Below are 18536 nucleotides of genomic sequence, written 5' to 3' on the forward strand. Positions count from 1 at the left end.
TAGAAAGGTCAAAATCTATCCAAAGATCTTCAGCGTTCGATATTATCATTTCTAAACCCCATATTCATGTGGTTAGATGCAAAACAGTAAACCCTACCACCTTTTTAACAGACATGCCTACTACAGGGGACTTAACGACGCATGACTGTGCCACATACAATGGAGAGGAGGACGCCATTACCAAAGCAAGGGACTGTGCAGAGGGTGAGATACATTTTGTTGATGGGTCTTCCACAATTGTTCAGCGGGATGGGCAAAGACCAACAGTGGCAGTGGAAGGAGAGTATAAGACGGTGGTCATGAAAAGGTTGCCCATGCATTATTCTGCACAGGCGGCAGAATTTATAGCGCTCATCAAAGTATTAAGAGCAGTCTATCCTGATTGAAGAGGAGGGGGTTTTCGGAGGGAAGATGGATCCCCAGTGCAGCATGCAGCACTGCTAGAAATACTGCTAGAAGCATTATCCCAGCCATTTGTTGTGGAGGTCAAGTGCGCCACCCACACTAACAGGACAGACGAAATATCAATGGGGAATGCAGCGGCTGATGCGGTTGCCAAAATGTCAGGTAATCTGCCAAATGAAACACCCACCGAATATGTTGTGACGGCCCCACCTGCAGGTGAACATCCAGAACCTTACACAGCATTGCCTATCTTCCAGATTATCGAGCTACAGGGAAGGGCACCTGAAAGGAAGAAAGAGCTGTGGTCACATAGAGGTTGTAAGCAATCTCCAACAGATCTGTTATGGAAACAAGAGAGCTCTAGGAAGACAGTAATGCCCCAGGAGCTGCTAGCAGTAGCCTTTGAACAGTTAGACTACCCATACCACAGTTCCAACCAGCATATAGCAGCCTATAGCAGCTGATATACAGGAGGTCTGGTTTATACCAAACATCCAGGAAAGCATTACAGAAATGGTTGTATATTGCACCACATGTCAAAGTTTCAGTACCGGGATGACACTACAGACATTTCGGGCACCTTGAGGTGTGTGGGAGGTTTAAGGTCACATTTTGTTCAATGCATTATTTCAGCACATCACGGCACTACTTGGCCTCAAGCACCAGATGTGTTTCATTTACCACCCACAGGCCTAACGACGTTGTGGAGATAATAAGGCTCCTCAAAAGCAAGTTATCCAAACTGTGTACCATGTTGAAGAAGAACTGGGTGCACTGTGTGGCCCTGGCCCTCATCAATGTACGCACCCAGCCAGCAAAGAACACCATTTGTCACCTCATGAAGTGGTCACTGGCTGGTGTATGCATACCCCATATCACCTGTAAGAAGGGCGTTAGACGCGCATAGGGCAGCAGCGGTGCTAGGCGATGAGTTACAAAAGTATTTGACCACACTAACTAAGGCAATTAAATATGTCTCCCGACAGATTGCACTTCCCAGGATTGAGATGACAGAGACACCGGATGTCAGGACTACTACAGTGACAGATCCCAAGCATATGACCACACAACCTCTGCTGCCTGGGGTCTCATATGTCTGCAATTTTGTGTGCAGGTCGAATAATCCTTGGTTCCAAGGGCCCGATCAAGTGGTGTTTTGTACTCCCCTTGCAGTGAAACTCAAGGAATTGTGGTATTGGGTCCACCTCTCTGACATTTCTAGGGCACCTCCAGATAGTACACTGGTACACCAGTTATCCTAAAAACAAGGAGTAACAGTAACTGTACCCCGTCTACCTCACCGGCCTGTCCAGGGGCGATACTTGTGCAGTAGCACGCTCCAGTGACAGGCCGAAGCCTAGCTGCTAGCTCTGTATCTTCCTTTATCAGGAGCATTTCTCTCTCTCTCTCTCTATCTCTCTCTCTCTCTCTTTCTGTCTCTCCTCTCTCTTTCTCTCTTTTTCTCCCTCCCTTTCTCTTTCCTTTCCTCTTTCTTTGTGTAAAAATATGTCTTGTATGTCTCTCCTTTTCATTGTCTTGTATGTCTGTGTTTTCATTTCAGGAGACTAGAAGATGGATGTGACTAATGTAAATAATCTGTTAATTAGGGACCCATGGTGTGTAAATGCAAGAATGAGAGAATATGGACCTATGTTTATTATTGTGGGGTGACCAATATCATAGGTCTCTGTGTGATATTGATAGTACTATTGGAATTGTATTGGGGGAGGGTGTTATAGGGGGAAGTCATATAAAGGGGGGGAATGGGATTGTATATTATCCAAATGAGACAATACATATAAATGTAAATAATATTAGCAGAGTTACATACATTAGTAATAAGGTCAAGACTAATAATAATAATGGAAATGAATATAACAAGCACAACACACAGTGGGAGAAACGGTGAAAAGGTTGTTTTCAGCAGGTAGTAGATTATCTATCAATGCAAAACGTTCTAATGTTATTCCTGATAACACTATTAAACTGCCATCCCTGAAAGCATGTCTAGAATAATGAAAAGAGAAGTACGAAGAAAGTATGACACGTATTAAGGGCTGGGTTTGGATGTGATTGAGGATATCCGTCATCCCGAGTTTACCAACACATGGTATTCTGACATGAGTGGTGTGGGAAGAAACGCTGTGAATGGAAGCTGTTATGTGTGTTCACTGATTCCTCACACGTCCAAAGCTCCCAAGGTGTTAGTACCGCAAGCAGTACCAATTATAGAGGCACAATGCCTAGTTCATCTTGCGCTATGCAGAATAAAGGGAACCTTCCTGTCACATAGTGTGCAACTGCAAATGGTGGGTCCATATCTTGTACAGTGCAGCAGCGATTCAAAAGACATCAAATGTGTGGAGCTGCCACATCTGATGGTGAAAGGGCGTAAGCATGTCAATGACAACTGGCAGGACACCTCACTACCTTGCTTGGCAGAAGGACTGGTAGCATATATCAAGCAAAGGATAGCACGAGTGGACAATTTCTGTGTACAAATCTGGACCGAGCATATCACAAAGTTGACGTGGATTGCAACAATGGAAAAGCTGGTTTGAGCACACAAGGAAGAAGAATATAGACTCTGTTTCCACATCAAGGGTACTGTCTTTGTCGGCTCGAACAAACGTTGCAATGAAAATCTCCAGATTACAGACATGAAAAAAGGAACAGCAGTGATGATGGATTACTACTGGGTCTGTAGTCTTTAGTCCACGGGGATCTGTCATCCATGAGGGGTCCTCTGGGAGTGGAAGTGGGACACCAGAGGGAGAGACATGGAATCCCCTTCCCCATAACTTGTTTTCCCCATCCTACCAGGTAGGATACATAGGAATTCACCCCCCCCCTTTTCCGACACAAACACTTTCTCACGGACAATTCACCATGAGCGACAATGAACTAACACCAGAGCTGTATACCTGACCTGTCCCAAAAAAAAAACAACACCATGGACAGGCATGGTCAGGCAATTGCGGATTATCACACACACCTGACTCCCATCACACATCCCCACATGGATAAAAGGCGGAGCACGAAAGCACACTCTGAGCGAGGCAAACCACACGAGGAAACAGCAGTTCCATGATGGCAGTTTAATACAAGGAGAAAGAGGGCAAGATCAGAGAGAGTTGCAAGGAGGGAAGTACTCGTGACCTCTAAAGGCCGTTTTTAACAGACCTCTTAAGGCTGTACTTTCATGAGCCTTGCAAAGTAAGAAACCGAAGACCAGGAACTAAGGCTGACCAAACCTGCACATTGTGTCGGAGGGACCCAGGGCTCTCCCATGTCAATAACCAAGGCGTGGTACTGTCCTTGGCTCCTACAACAAAACAGCATCAAAAAAGGCAGCACAGCCGGTGAGTCGGAGAGACTGATACCAAACCAGCTTGTGTTTTGAACCAAGTTTTCAAGTGGCAACATTGTACAAAGAGAACGGTGTGTGAGGCGTTTGCAAAGAGCAATGCAGATATAATTGGAAACCAAAAGGAGTAGTTGAACTTTATAATTGAACTACCGTCCCAAGAATGCTACAGTTAGCACATGAGCTGGCTTGCAGGAGGGCCGCACCGTAGCGGCAGGTCAAGGGAGGTGAGAGCGGAGAGCAGAGTAGTGGGAAATGGGTAGAAGCCCATGTAGAGAGTTCCCGAGGACAGGAAGCAGGAAGGATTCCTTGACTAGACCCCGTGTCTAGCGCAACAGCCGGGAGGAGGAGAAAGGAGGGAGAGGTGAGAGTGAGGAGCGCAAAGGAAGCTGCGGAGGAGCAGGGAAAGGCAAACAGGGCACCATCAGGGAAACAGAGCCAGAGAGACAAGAAGTAAACCGAAAGCGGGCACTAGGGTTAACCTTAACGAAAAGCAGGGTTGCAGCGCACCGAGTCGTTCCCCTGACTTTGGGAAATGCACTACGGCTGCCATGTTGGTGGATGACTAGACCGCTAGCGTCTGATTCCTGATTGATGTAACGGCACTGCAATGGAGCCCTCCAGCTGTCCCATAGTGTCAGGGCCATTTGATGACAGCCCGTGAGTATAGCCTTGCGAGGGATAACAAGTAGAGAAAAGATGTATGGGGAAGTGTGAACAGTATGAACATGCAGCGATTAAATTTGGGAGTTTGGCATGCCTATATTTTGTCCTGTTTTTTGGTTTTATAATTTTTTAAGGAGTATAGTAAGGAAAAGAAATGTGAATATAGGGAGCCTCCTGAGTGAGGGGGGAAGGTGGCACCATAACCATTGTTTAACGAAGAAGAAAAGAGGAAATACATAGGAGCGCTGTATAATTAGAGAGCTGGGCATATGAATGATTGTTATTTTAGCTTGTTATTTTAGTTTGTTTTATTCGTGCATTTTTATTGTGTAGGAAGGAGGCCTAGGAGGGGTGCTGTGTGGTTTGCATGCATGTGAGGAGAGTGTGGGTTGTGTGAGTAAGGACACCAAAAGGGGAACAGGGGGTTGGCGGGAGAAAAAATAGTATTTTAGATTTTTTATGCCGACAAAGGGGGGGGTTGAACTGTGTTTTTGACAATATCTGCATAAATGTGTGACACATCAGCACAGACATAGCACTACTAGTAGGCCTACAGGAGAGGCAACCATGGGTGGGGGGGAATGCCCATGGAGTAGATGTGCAAGACTCTGCTGTTGTACTGCGACAGGATCAAGAAGTATCACAACCAGTGGGTGACCGAGACTATGGGAGAGGGGAGGCCCTTCTCCTGGCCAGAGCAGGGCTCATTTGACAGAAGTATGCTATAACACACGTCCATCTTTTTGACAGCGAAGTACAAAGGGAAACAATCACAGAACAGAAGGGAAATATTGAACCTCTGGAAGATGTTCAAGGATACAGAGGAGCGCAAGGGAGAAGCAGAGGCGTGCAATGATAGTAAAGGCGCAGGCCAAAGCGAAGATGGGAAGGCCTTGATGGAAAACATGGGAATATATCCTTTAGTAGCCTGTCCTGGAGTGGGATACAAAAACCCAATGTATGTGTCAACAGTTTCGAATATAATGACACCAGTGACAGCCCCACCGCCTCATATGTCTCCCCTCCAGCTGTCGCAGCATATGCAGATGTTAGCCCAAGAGCCCTAGAACTAGCACTGGCATTGACACAAACAGAAACAGCCAGACTGCGGGCGGCATGTGACCTAACAAAGGCAGACCCACCAGTGCAAAAGGGGATGGATGAATGGAAGTCAGGAGATTTTTTATTCAGGATAGGCAATCCCATAGACACAGAGAGTGACAGCGATGCAGACAGTTTGGGCTATGAGAATTTTGGGTCCCGCAGGGGAGACAAAGATGAGTGGAGCAAGTTTGATGGGATTGAGGACAGTGAGGATGGAGAGGCAGAGCAAGCACCTCAACACGCCCAGAGGGTGGAAGGCTTATGGGATGGCAGGTTGAGGTAGATGTTTGACCAGATGGCAGTAGCAAGGAAAAAGAGAAGTGTAACAAAGGGCAGAAAGAACAAACTGAAAATGCAAATGCCCATAATACACAAGGATGCAGGGAGGCCGCACTATGTACCATGGGCACAGATGAACAAGAATACCCTAATAAAGGTTCTTCTGACCCTTACTGCGGGCGCAGGGAAATGGATGTATGCTTTTGAAAAGCACATAGCGGGAATACCCCTAGCAATAGGAGACATGAAAAGGTTATTGGTGGCTTTGGGCAGGGATCAGGCTACCAATGTGTGGCTGAAGGCGGGGTACCCAGGAGTAACTCTGAGTAACGACGCTCATGATGGAGGGATGTTTAACAAGATTAGAACAAAATTATGGGAAGTGATGCGACAAACGTTCCAGACACGCCAGATTTGCAGTCCATCATGCAATGTACAATGGGTGATGATGATGACACTGCACAATTCATTCCAAGGTCAAAGAGATGTGGGGAGCAGAAGTGGGTAACACCTGGGACCAGTCAATACCCTTTTTCTATTTTATAGTAAAACAAGGCCTGCCCAAAGAAGTGCAAAAGGCGCTCAACAAAATTGTGGGGGTTGAGGCGAAGGGGTGGCCTGAAATGCAAAGCATTATAGTTGATCATTGTAGGAGAATAAAAGAGCATGAGAAAGAAATGCTTCAAAGGTGACAGGCAGAGGAAGCGGAACTGGTACAGAATAAATTAGCCAAAGTGGCTGTGGTGGCATTGGGACTAACGCCAACACATATAGGGGAGGGAAGATATACCACTACCTTTACAAATGCCAGAATAGCAGCAGTGTGGGCTGAAGGTGGACAAGGAGAGTGGGTCAGAAACCTGCAATTCTCTGGGCCACAGTGGCAAGGAGGACAGCAGCGGGGATGAGGTGGTTTCAGAGGATCAAGGGGAGGGGGGTTTGTGGGAATGGGACCCAGAGGAGGAGGAATGGGGCAATGTTGGAACCATGGGAAGTAGGGGCACTTGAGGGAGTGCAGGAGTAGACAGCGTAAGGGATATAGCTATGACCAGCAGAACTATGGCTCACCACCCTAAGAGCCCCTCAAGGACAGACTCCTAGAATAACCTCAATGCCATATGCCATACACCAAACTTACACTCAGTTACCCCCAGAGATCCCATTTCCCTCCCCCGCTGCGACACGCCACAACAGGCAATGCAACATTATTAGCCTCACACCAACATGCAGCAGGCAGGGGAATGCGAATACCTTTGGTGACGCACCCAATGGAGAGAGTGGCCCCGTTTCAAAGCGCTCCGGTAATGGGGGAAACCATTTGGAGGAAGTCAGTCGCACGGTTGTTAGTCTCAGGAAGGACATCCAAGAAGGGGTAAGGAGAAGCCCCAATCCAAAGGTGCTTAACCCAAGACAGACACATGAAGTTCAGTTTACAGACAGAGGAAACTGAAGCGAAGGAAAGAGAATTGTGTGGTAGGGTGAGAGGACAGAGGCACCTGTTCAGCACATGGAGGAAGTCAGGCCACTGGAGATCCCAAGTCAGGGGCCTTGGAAGTGGATGGTCAGTGCTTGGAATGGCTTGGAGGAAGGCAGATTCTGGCATACCTCCATGTGAGGAGACTTGGCTGAGAGAATACAGACCATGGGAGGTCAGGACCAAAGAGGGTGCATCAGAGGAAGAAGGCACAACAGCAATGTGATGCAGTGTGGACAACCTGATGAGAGGTGACATTGTAGAAGACTGGGAAAGAATAGAAAACATATTACTGCGTGAGGGTAAGATAGTAGAGAATGATGGTCCCATCTTGGAGACAGAGTAAAGGGGTACCATCTGGGAAGGAAGAGAAAGAATTGAACTGAAGGGAGGCTTAAACGAGGTCGAAAAAAGAGAAAGGGTGTCAGTGATGGAATAGAAAAGGGTACTTACCTTAGAAAAGGAGGTGAGGTGTGTCAGCTGGGAGACAAGAGGCAATTATAGTGTGAAAGTGATAGAAGAAGACAGGGTGGCCTTGGGGGGTAGAGAAAGGGGAGTACAATATTACTGTAGTGATGTCTAGAGGTGGAGACCAGACAGAAGGGGGATACTTGTGAGTATGAAAGGACCCAAAATGATTATCAGGAGAGTAAATTGAGGACAAGAAAAGTGAGAGGTATTGTAGAAGAGCAAGAAAGAAGTGAAAAGTCTAGCAAGGGGGATAGAACCCAACCATCAGCGGAGTGGAGAAAGTGACAGGTCTAAGACCAGTGAGGCTCGGGAGGACCACGTTGTTCCATGAGAGAGCCTAGAAGCCAGAGGAGGTTTAAATGGGCAGCGTTATGTCAGGGGGCAAGACAGAAATAGGAAGCAAAATGAGAAGGGTAGCGGCTCTGGGTGAATTTCAGGAAGAAAAAGAGGACTCATGGTAGCAGGGCCATGCTTCTTGATCAAACCCAACAGGGTCGCCAGGACCTCCTGGCAAGCGAAACCATAAGCCACTGAGGCAGCAAAGGTCTGGCAGACCTCTGAAATACCACTTCGCCTAAGAGCCGTGGGAGTGTGGCAGAGGATTACCAATATGACATGGAGGGAGCCAGAGGAGCAAACAACCCTCTTCACAGGTACAAGAGGAGGAAAGGAAATGGCCTCCTGAAAGTGACATGTAGTTTACTTGTGTTTGAAAACTGAAGGATTGTTTATTTTCATTACCAGACTTTGAGGATTTCATCATAGAACTTTGATATACTTTACATTTCGACATGAACACCCTGTGCAACAGGATGGTGGGTCCCTACTCTTTTGAGTTCTTAAAGAAATCCCATAGGCACCATCCTCCCTTTAGAGACAGACAGTTTAAGATTTGTCCAGCACTTTACTTTGGGCACCATTATTGTCCTGACACTTTTAGCATTTACTTTTATAATTATCTCAACACTGTATTTCTTTCTGGCACAATTGTAAATAAATACTTAATACATATCGTTTGTACCATCTGTCAAGTGGTGAGGTGGTGAGCCTGCACGGCATACTTGCAACACTATGTATAGGGTCATTAACGTGGCTCAAATTTCTTTTCGCTTGGAATTGTCGCTGTATTTGGTATGCCTTATAAGTAAGCACCGGAATGAGGAAACATGCTGCTAAATAGTACCCACTCTGGCAAAGTGAGTAATCTGACCTTATGAAGTGGGAAAGGGACCCCTCTCATACTGGGGTCAACAAAGAACACAATCTTAGGGAAGCCAAAAGAGCCCAAGCATCCAGAGAAGACTTATTAAGGGCCTTGGTGGACAGGAAAATGACTATCAACTGCCAATACCAGGAGGCTCACACCTCCCTACAGGGGGCCATTACAGAATGACAAGAACAACTTGCATGTCTAAATGTCTGAAAATTGAAGGTAAGATGCATTGGAAAAAGAATTCGGATTGATCGATATACGCTCAAAAATACATGCCCAATCCATTGGGCAAATAACGTTTCTGAGAGAGCTTTGTGGCGAATCCTGTGGACTGCCCACTAAAATCCTGCCTAAATTCTCCTCCAAGGTGGCCAGGAGAGGGCATACGCTTCCTTATCCCATTCCTGGTGGTGGTGTACTGCCGGAGGATCACATGGGTGGAGACATGGCACATGGTAGTGGGGTGATTTCACAGGGTGAGACATGGTTTTGTTCCTCGGATGATGGTGAGATCATTCCAAGATAGGTTATAGCATCTTGCCATTCTAATGAATGTCAGTCTATGGTTCAAACTAAGTCAGTAAAACCTAGAATTAAAATGTCCAAAGATACTACCTCTCCATAATCATTCTTGTATACCCTTAAATACCCATATACGCCACAGTGCCAAATCTATGCCAACAGGAAATGCAAACATGTGACTTTTCCGGCTGCATCTGTCTCTCAAAAGGTTAAACCTTATAACACCTCTCTAATGAAACCAAGGGAGGAAAATCTATTCTTAAATCTTTTAATGAAGTAGAGAAATAGAAGTTTTCTAAAGTGGATTGCATGTCCCTGAATCCCTCAGGGACTGTGAAGAAGAAGAAGGCTGTAGAGGCATGCAGGAGCCAAGACCAGGCAAGCAAGCCTAATAGCTTTTGGCTAGGTCAGGCATTAGTTCTAAGGGCCTGTACCTGAAACCAATTAACCAACCTGAGCGGCATAAAAGGCTGCAGCAGGGAGGAGCAGTAGAAAGAAGCTGTAACAGGAGCTAGAAGGTCGGCAGCAGCAGAAGTAGAAGAAGCAGAGCACGAGCCTGGCAGTTCACAAGGAAGTGTGACCACAGAAGGGATGCCGGAGCTGAGGAACAGCAGATTTCACCTGCAGGCTCTGAGTTGGTCATGTGCTCACATACCCTGTTTGGCTGTGGCAGCATTGGAAGTGACTGGAGGAAACAGGTAGTCTTTCCAGGTGCACCTAATTGTTGGGAATGCAGATCTGAAGTAATGCATCCTCCCAAGACCCATGGGAAGCTGGAGAGTAGAAGACTCTCCCCTAATTAGGCCGGATCGGAGACACCCATGCAGCAAAGAGGTGTGGGTCCCAAGAGTGCCTCTAGCAGCATTAGTAGAAGAAACTAAGCTGGGAAGCAGAAGCAGCCCACATGAGTTGTGATACTGGAGTTTGAAAGGGAAAGCTCTGTACTCAAGTCAACAGAAATACCTTGCTGCAAACTGTAGCCAGCTTTATTCATACTTGCGTACACATCAAACTGAGTAAAAGTTGTTTGCAGAAGTGGGAAGTCTTTCTATCAAGGGAAATGTAATGCATGCATATATTAACAAAGTTGAGGTACCTGCGCGTAGTGAAAGTATTTATTTTCCCCATTGTTTGAAGTAACTTGCTGCTGAGCGGTCGCGTGGCTCCAATTAAACGAGGAGAAAGTTGCTGGTAACCTATTGAAGCAGAACTGACTTTCCTGAAATGATGCAATCACAGTTTATCTTCGAGACCTGACACATCGTCTAACGTGACTTATTGCCAGGCCTTTTTTACGACGACTTATCTAGCTTCGTTACAACTAAGGTCAGCAGCACACATGACCAGATACATTTGTCTAGCACTTCCACTGATATTAGGGGTATTGCTATGCCCACCCCTTCGTCCGAGCAACAATGGTCTACCTTCCCTGTCTTCTCCACTGAAGATGTTGACGCGGCCACTATGCAACTTAATTTGCATCGCCGTCTAATGAAATTCCCCTGGGAATTTTAAAAGAAATCATGACCCACATTTTAGTCTGTGTCATGCAAGCAGTCAATTCCTGCGTTTTAGGCACTATTCCCATTGAACTTAAGCAATCAGTAGTTATTCCACTTCTAAGAAAGCCATCTCTCGACCCCTCGATACCCACTAATTTGTTTCCTATTTCTCTCCTTCCATTTTTCATGAAGCTGCTGGAATCCTTGGTTTCCCCTCTTTTCACCTTTTTTCTAGAACACTCTTTATTTCTTAATCCTTTTTAATATGGTTTCCGCCCGGTCAGGGCACAGAGGGTGTGCTGATCTCTGTCTTTGATGACCTGTCACGGTTGGCCAACCAGGTGGGGGGGGAGTGGCCTGATCCTGTTAGACCTTTCTGCGGCATTCGTCACAGTAGACCACCTCATACTGTTGAATCGCCTTGCCCAGGCCAGTCTCTCAGGACAGGTCCTCTACTGGTTTGTCTCCTTTTTGACAGACCGAATCCAGACACTAACACTCTCCTTCTCTTCTCTGTGCATCTCTTTATTCTGAACATCTACATTCAGCCTCTTGTTTTGCTAATCAGCTCCCACGTCTTCAGGTGTAACTCCTATGCTGATGACACTCAAATCATCGTCTGGCTGGTATCCACCCTATCGGACAAGTCTCAGTTTAGGAGTTGCCTGGCAGCGGTGGGCACGTGGATGGGCAACAACTGTCTGGAAAAACATTCCACCCCTAACAACCATCCTGCATGCTTCGCTCCAAGGAAACATGCCTCCTTTCGGTAGCTCGCTATCGTTTTCAGCGGGTTGGTGGTCGATCCTTTTCAGTGGCAGCAGCCACAATTTGGAACTCCATTCCGTTCACCCTCCGCACCACAAGCAATTATCTTGCTTTTCAGCGCACTCTAAAGACCCATCTGTTTTAACATCTCAATATTGTCCTCAAAACTCCTGCTATACTCCTTAAGCGCCAAGATGCCTTGGCATACATGTGCTTTATAAATAAAGTTAACATAACATAATGTCTGAAGAGGTCACGCATGACACAGTGCTTCCCCAATACCTTGGAAGCTTAGCGCTGACCGAAAGGGGGTAAGGCGCATCCTTTGAAGCAGCAGTTCAAGGTCAAAAAGGTATTGCATATGCCTAATTTTGTTTCCATTAAGAGTCTTGCATCTTATAACATACTGAACACTGATGCAGAAGTTGTAGAAGTGGCTGAAGCAGAACAAAGCACCAGTATTACCCAAGCTAGTAAACCAAACCTTGTTAAAGTGAATCCAGCTCACTTAAGAACTGCACACTTTTATTTTAGAGTCGCTGAAGCTGTTGTTGATCCAGCGTCCTCTAGTATACGGGTGACAAGGTTATACAAGCCTGAAACAGTGGCACTACAGCTTTGGGGTAACTTAAAAAGACTACATTTAAAATCTGTAGCGCTGAGACTATTCAAGTTGAGAAGAAATAGGGCCTCATCACAAGTGTGCCGGTCCGGTAACAATGGTGCTGGTAAGCCTACCGGCACCTTTGTTACCGGACAGGCACACTCCGAGTCTGCCTGCCAGAGTTGCTGTGCCCGGCGGGTCTGACTTTACCGGGCACAGCGGCTACAGTAGGCAGACTGTCATTGAAGCACTGGCACCGTTATTGGTCCTGCAACGGTCGAAGAAGTCTTGTTGAAGTTGCCTAAGTAGCAGTAGAAATGTGGTCGTAAACATTCTGTCAGAACTGTAGCAGTTGAATGTAGTACAAGCAGAAGTCAACTGTGGGGCAAGGGAGCCTGCTCACACATTATCATTAATATAATGGTAGTTCCTGCAGAGAGAAAGCAAACCCTAAGCAGAAGCAGCCTGACAAATTGTATGTAAGAAATGCTGCAGAAGTTGTATGAAGAAGAGTTGTTGTCAAAGAGAAGCAGTATTTTTGTCTTCAACTTTACCCATTCTTTCCTGGAAGGAGGTTATCCAGGAACCCTATTGGTGCTATTGTTTGCTTTTCAAGACTTTATTCAAGACGTTCAAGACTTTCTTTTTCCTTGGAAGAAATTGACTTTGGGATATTCCTGGGGGAGCAAGATCTGTCCAGTACAAAGTATAAGTCATCCAAGATACCGGTTGTTTGGTAACCTTTTATTTATGTTGTTTTCATGTTGCTTTGAATGTTTATATTGTTTAGTGTGAGGGTTAGTTTGAGTATGCTATGAGGTTTTCCCTTAGATCCTAGGCTAGGTAGGGAATTCCCTGGTAGAGTAGGTTTAGTTAGGGTTTATTTTATAATAAAAAAAAATGTTGAACCTATGAGAAAACTAAACACAGCTGTGAGTATCACATTACTGCCCTCACAACCTCCACTTGTAAAAGCTTAGAAACTACCTCAATGAGCCAAAAAGGATTTACAGCTGCTCAGCTCCAGACCCCCTAAAGGCAAGTCCCTGAACGCTCACAACAGAGAAAATACAACCCGCTAAGGAAAAAAAGGCCCAAGTCAATCTTGTAAGGATAACAAATGTCAATCTCACACGCAGATGAGAGCAACAGCAAAGAACTCTGCTGCGAAGAACGTTCTGCTAAAAAATAGTACAAGCAGCATCTTATAAAGAAAAACATTGTCATACATGATGCAATACATATAGTAAAATCCCACGTGGCTGGTTGGTGTGCACCTATACAGGATCTGCCTGCCCCCTATGGGATGCCAGGCCATTGGTTCCAGACCAATCTGTCTCTCTTCCATCACGTGGGCACTGCAGTGATCATCTTCTTCTGACGTCGAAAATCAAACAACAAATTAATTATACTCCTACCATATGACTACTTTATCACTCATACTGTGAGCTTGGCAGGCCTTAAGAGGGGCACAAAGGAGGTTCTGGGACACTCTAACCTTCACACACACATTTCTCTCCCTCCGTGCCATCCAGCTCCCCACCCTCATTTTGAACTATAATTTATCCCTCGCAGCACCTCACAATACAAATCACATGATTGCCGCTTATGTGCCCTGTCTGTCCTCTTTGAACATTGCAGGACTTATTACTTTGCCATGGAATTCAGGGGTCTTACGTTTTAGTCAGTTATATGGGCTATAACTCGTAGTCACCTGGGAATGGGCAGGGTCATGCTTGGCCAGTGTGAGATAACATGTACACCAGGCACCGGTCTGTGATCACGCCCTTGTAGGGCACATTCCTCTCGAACATCTTTGCAACACTGTTAGAACAATGAATAGGCTGTGTGGCGGTTGGGGGTATGGGCTGTCCTCATCGGAGCCCGGGCATGGCTGGGGATGTCCCTTGCCTTGCATTTTGGGCCTAGTGCATGCAATGCCGCATTTAACGCACAGGCCTTCCCTTTTACCTATGGTTACTAATAACTGTGCAAAATAGCAATGCTGCTCATGCCTTATGCCGTGCTATGTGGATAGACTATATTTGGTTATATTGGAGTGGGTCCTTTTATACTGGGAGGTGGTCCTCTCCCCATCCCCCTTCGCCCTTGCCCATCATAGTGCTTCAAATGCCTCTTGCCTCACTCTAAAGCACCTAGTGGGGTGAGGTGGGGCTGCCACCTTCCCAACATTCCCCCCTTTTGTTAGATCTACAGTGATGAACTCTGCTATACCTCTGTTCTCCAGTCCCTCTTTTCTGCTTCCACATATGGCAGAGTTCCCTTTATTGGTACACAGGACCTACACACTAACCACAAACGTTCCCCCTATGTGCGAACTCTTCAGGTGACAAGTCATATAGATGCATCCCCCCTCCCCTGCCAGGTCCACCCAAACCTCTGTGTAATTTTCAAAATCAGGGGGTGGAGAAACAATAGTGTGGTATAGATGGTCAACTTCATCTTCATAAGTGATGGGGAGCATAGTTAGGGCCATTTTGTGAGATATCAGTCTGTACCTCAATATCATTTGATACCCTAATTGATACCATCATTCTTGTAGTATCAGGTGCACGCGTTGGCACATCATCGAAGGCCCATCTGACAAGTGCAGAACATAACAAGGATGAACATGATGACAGGCCTTAACATCTTCACGATTGTTCCGAGCCATGACGGGGCCCAACTAAATGCCACAGTAAACCAAGCATTGTCTTGTACTCCTCCCTCCTTCTTCATGCAAACACCCAGGCCATGTATGGCTGCAATGATGTGAGATAACGATGTGTTATCTGCATCCTCTGTCAGCATGAATGTGCAGCAGGAATTGCCAAACTTTTTGCAAACCCCACCTGCGATTGCTGTTAACATGTCCAACTCATATAGGTTTTGCATCATCATAAGTCCTAATGTCCGCAACTCAACCTTGATCACGTTGAACCCATTCTCTGTATCGTTCTTTGTGAGCTGGACCAGTTCCCATCTCATGATTTGCAACCATTTGGCATTTGCTGCGGCCTGCACTGCCGGCAAAAGTAAAGGTGCAAAAAAGGATTCTGCTGTGTTGAAGAGCCTGTTTTCTTCTGGTATTTCAGCAGGCAATGCAGAAGAGTCTTTGGATATGTAATTCGATCTTATCATCCTCCTTGGTTGTTGGAATTGAACTTTTCCTGGGAGGATGTGGAGCTCTTGTGTGTGCAACAGGCCCTTATCTTCATTTTTGACTGCGTGGATACTAGTTGGTCGCCTTCGGCAGGCAGTGCTCTCCCCTTCAGGTGTTCTTCTGGGATTACTAATAGTGCTGAGGGCAATGTGGTGTAAGGAAGGCATGGTATCAACAGCATGACAGGCGCAATTGACCACAGTTCAGGGTGTTTATTGAACTTTCACAAGGGTGCGATAAACGCCTATCTAAACCTAGATGTACAGATGGGAGTAAGCTAAGCACATCACATAATATTGATGCAGTCCTAGTAGTGTCTTGTAAACAGCCTATTGCCAAACCTTACCATTCATTTACAAAATAAAGTGGGGTAATGTTCATGAAAAAGAAAGAAGTGTTCACAAAATGATAAGAGAGATGTTTGAGCCGCTGGCCTCCCTTCCCCATGTTTTCAGCACGGGACAAGGTGGTTCACCCGAGTAAAGCACACACTATGGCTTATGCAGCACAAGGATACAGTTCTCCTTTCACAGTTCAAGACCTTCTGTGTCCAAGCCTCCTTATTACTTGCAAGTCTCTTGACTCAGAGGGCCTGGTATACAAAAACAACACAAAACGTTCTTTTTGTTTTCAAGCATTTAATTTGGGTGTTCACCCTGGATCCCACTCAACCAGACTCAGATTGCTTTTCAAAACAAAAAGTTCAACGTTGGATCCCCCTCTTCCAGAATCAGATCCCTTTGAAACTATGTTCAGATAATTATTTCTTGGGTGACTCATGGTTCACCCTGGATCTCCCTCAGCCGGGCTCAGATTCCTTTCTTTCACTCAATTAGTCTCCCTCAGCTAGGCTTGGACCAATTGTGTTGTACTTTAAACTATTGAAGACTTTCAAATGTGCATAGGGTTTAGCTTGACCCGTTGCATGACCAATTTGAACTCAATATTCCTTTTTCTCACACTCAGCATCAGTTGAATACCTAACAGAGACTTTTGAATGAGCACCCACGTGGCAGCGGACCACTGTGTATGTTATCTTTTCTCCCAAAGTTCAATTATAAAGTTCAACTAATCCTTTTGGTTTCCAATTATATCGGTGTCACTCTTTTCAAATGCCTTACACAATGTTCTCTTTGTACAATCTTGGTTCAAATCACAAGCTGGTTTGGTATCAGTCTCTGCGACTCACCGGCTGTCTTGTCTTTTTTGATGCTGTCTTGTTGTAGGAGCCAAGAACAGTACCATGGCTGCAATCGCTCCTACCCCCCTTGGTTATCGACACGGGAGAGCCCCGGATACCTCCGGCACACTGTGCAGGTTTTATCAGCCTTAGTTCCTGGTCTTCGATTTATTTTTTACTTTCCAAGGCTCACAAAAATAACAGTCTTTAGAGGTCATGAATGCTACCCTCCTTGCGACTCTCTCTGGTCTCGCCGTCTTTCTCCTTGTATTAAACTGCCATCTTGGAACTTCTGTTTCCTCGTGTGGTTTGCCTCCCTCAGAGTATGCTTTTCTGCTCTGCCTTTTATCTGTGTGGGGAAGTGTGATGGAAGTCATGTGTTTGTAATTATCGTTAATTGCCTGATCTTGACTGTCCATGGTGTTGGCCTCATACAAAAAATCGAGGTCGTCCCTTAAAGCAACGAGTGGATTTGGACTAATATGAGAAATATCTGTAAACCAAAGATATTCACTCTGCTAAATTGAAAAGAAATCGATTATAAAACAATTTAATGTTGGGTTTAGCACCGATTAGTGGTGTGACCTAAAGCACGAGGGTCACCAAGATTATTTTGCCACAATATTTATACTCTGAAAACATTCCTTGGTTAAACACGCTGGTTAATTTTATCATAACAAAAAATGGGTGTTTTTTTTTTAATACAATAAGTCTAAAGTACAGACTGAAGTGACAGAAGGGGTAGTTCAAGAAAGAAACCTTAAGATTAGAAGGCAATCTACCAAAAAGGCAATTACGTGCACTATACAAATATATACATGCAAACAATGAATGAAGCATATGCAAAAACATATATGATAACAAGGCAAACAGAAAAGAGAAAAACCCAGGCCTAATTCAACGGCCTAAATATTAGTATACAAGTACCACTGTTTAAAAAAATAAATTTGATGTTGGTCTGCCTCAACCGGCAGAGCGAACAGTAAGAAGCCAGGGGTACTTTATCTAAAGGGTAACTGGAAACGGCCCCTTTTGCAATCAACAGGTACCGCTGTTTGATAAATAAACTGAATGCAGGTCTGCTGACGTGTCGGTGTTTGGTAACAAGGAAAACCTTTTGACCGTGGCACAAGAGACTTCATGCATCAGAAATCTTGCAACATCAGTTAAGGGTGTGGCAGTGAATTAGTCTTGAGAAGAAGTTTTCCAAATGTTAGAAAAAAGTTCAAACATCCATATCCACGTTTCGGATCTGCCCCATGCTGGGCATGTGCATTTGAAAATAAAGCCTTCTTCAGGGCGAGAACATGAAGACATGAGGGAAATCAGACTTGTCCCCTGATTTAAGGCATGACCAAATCGAAAAAACCACTAGGGTTGGGACTGTGGTCTTCCACATGACAAAAGGACACAACTTGGAACTCAAGGTCTCAAGGGCTCAACCATCCGCTGTAGTATTTTTTGGCGGTTATTTCTTTTGCAAAAAGACACGTGTTTGATAATGCTCTTGCTTCACATGAAGGGCGAGTAAGTCAAATGCCGAGATGCTGGTGCAGCGCCTGGAGTGTGGTTGAAGCGGGATGAATCCAGAGCGGAGAAAAACGCTCTCCTTGCCGCTGCGAGTGAGAACTTCGCAGACTGTCTCAGCTTTGTCCATGGTGTTGGGACATGCCTGATGTTAGTCCGTTGTCGCTTACAGTGAACTGTCCGTGAGAATGTGTTTGTGTCAGAAAAGGGGGTGGGGTTGAATTCCTAGGTATCCTACGTGGTAGGATGGGGAAAAGGTGTTATTGGGAAGGGGATACCGTGTGTCACCCT

This window comes from Ambystoma mexicanum, chromosome 1q, assembly GCF_040938575.1.
Source record: "Ambystoma mexicanum isolate Mex_15411 chromosome 1q, UKY_AmexF1_1, whole genome shotgun sequence".
Taxonomy (NCBI): Eukaryota; Metazoa; Chordata; class Amphibia; order Caudata; family Ambystomatidae; genus Ambystoma; species Ambystoma mexicanum.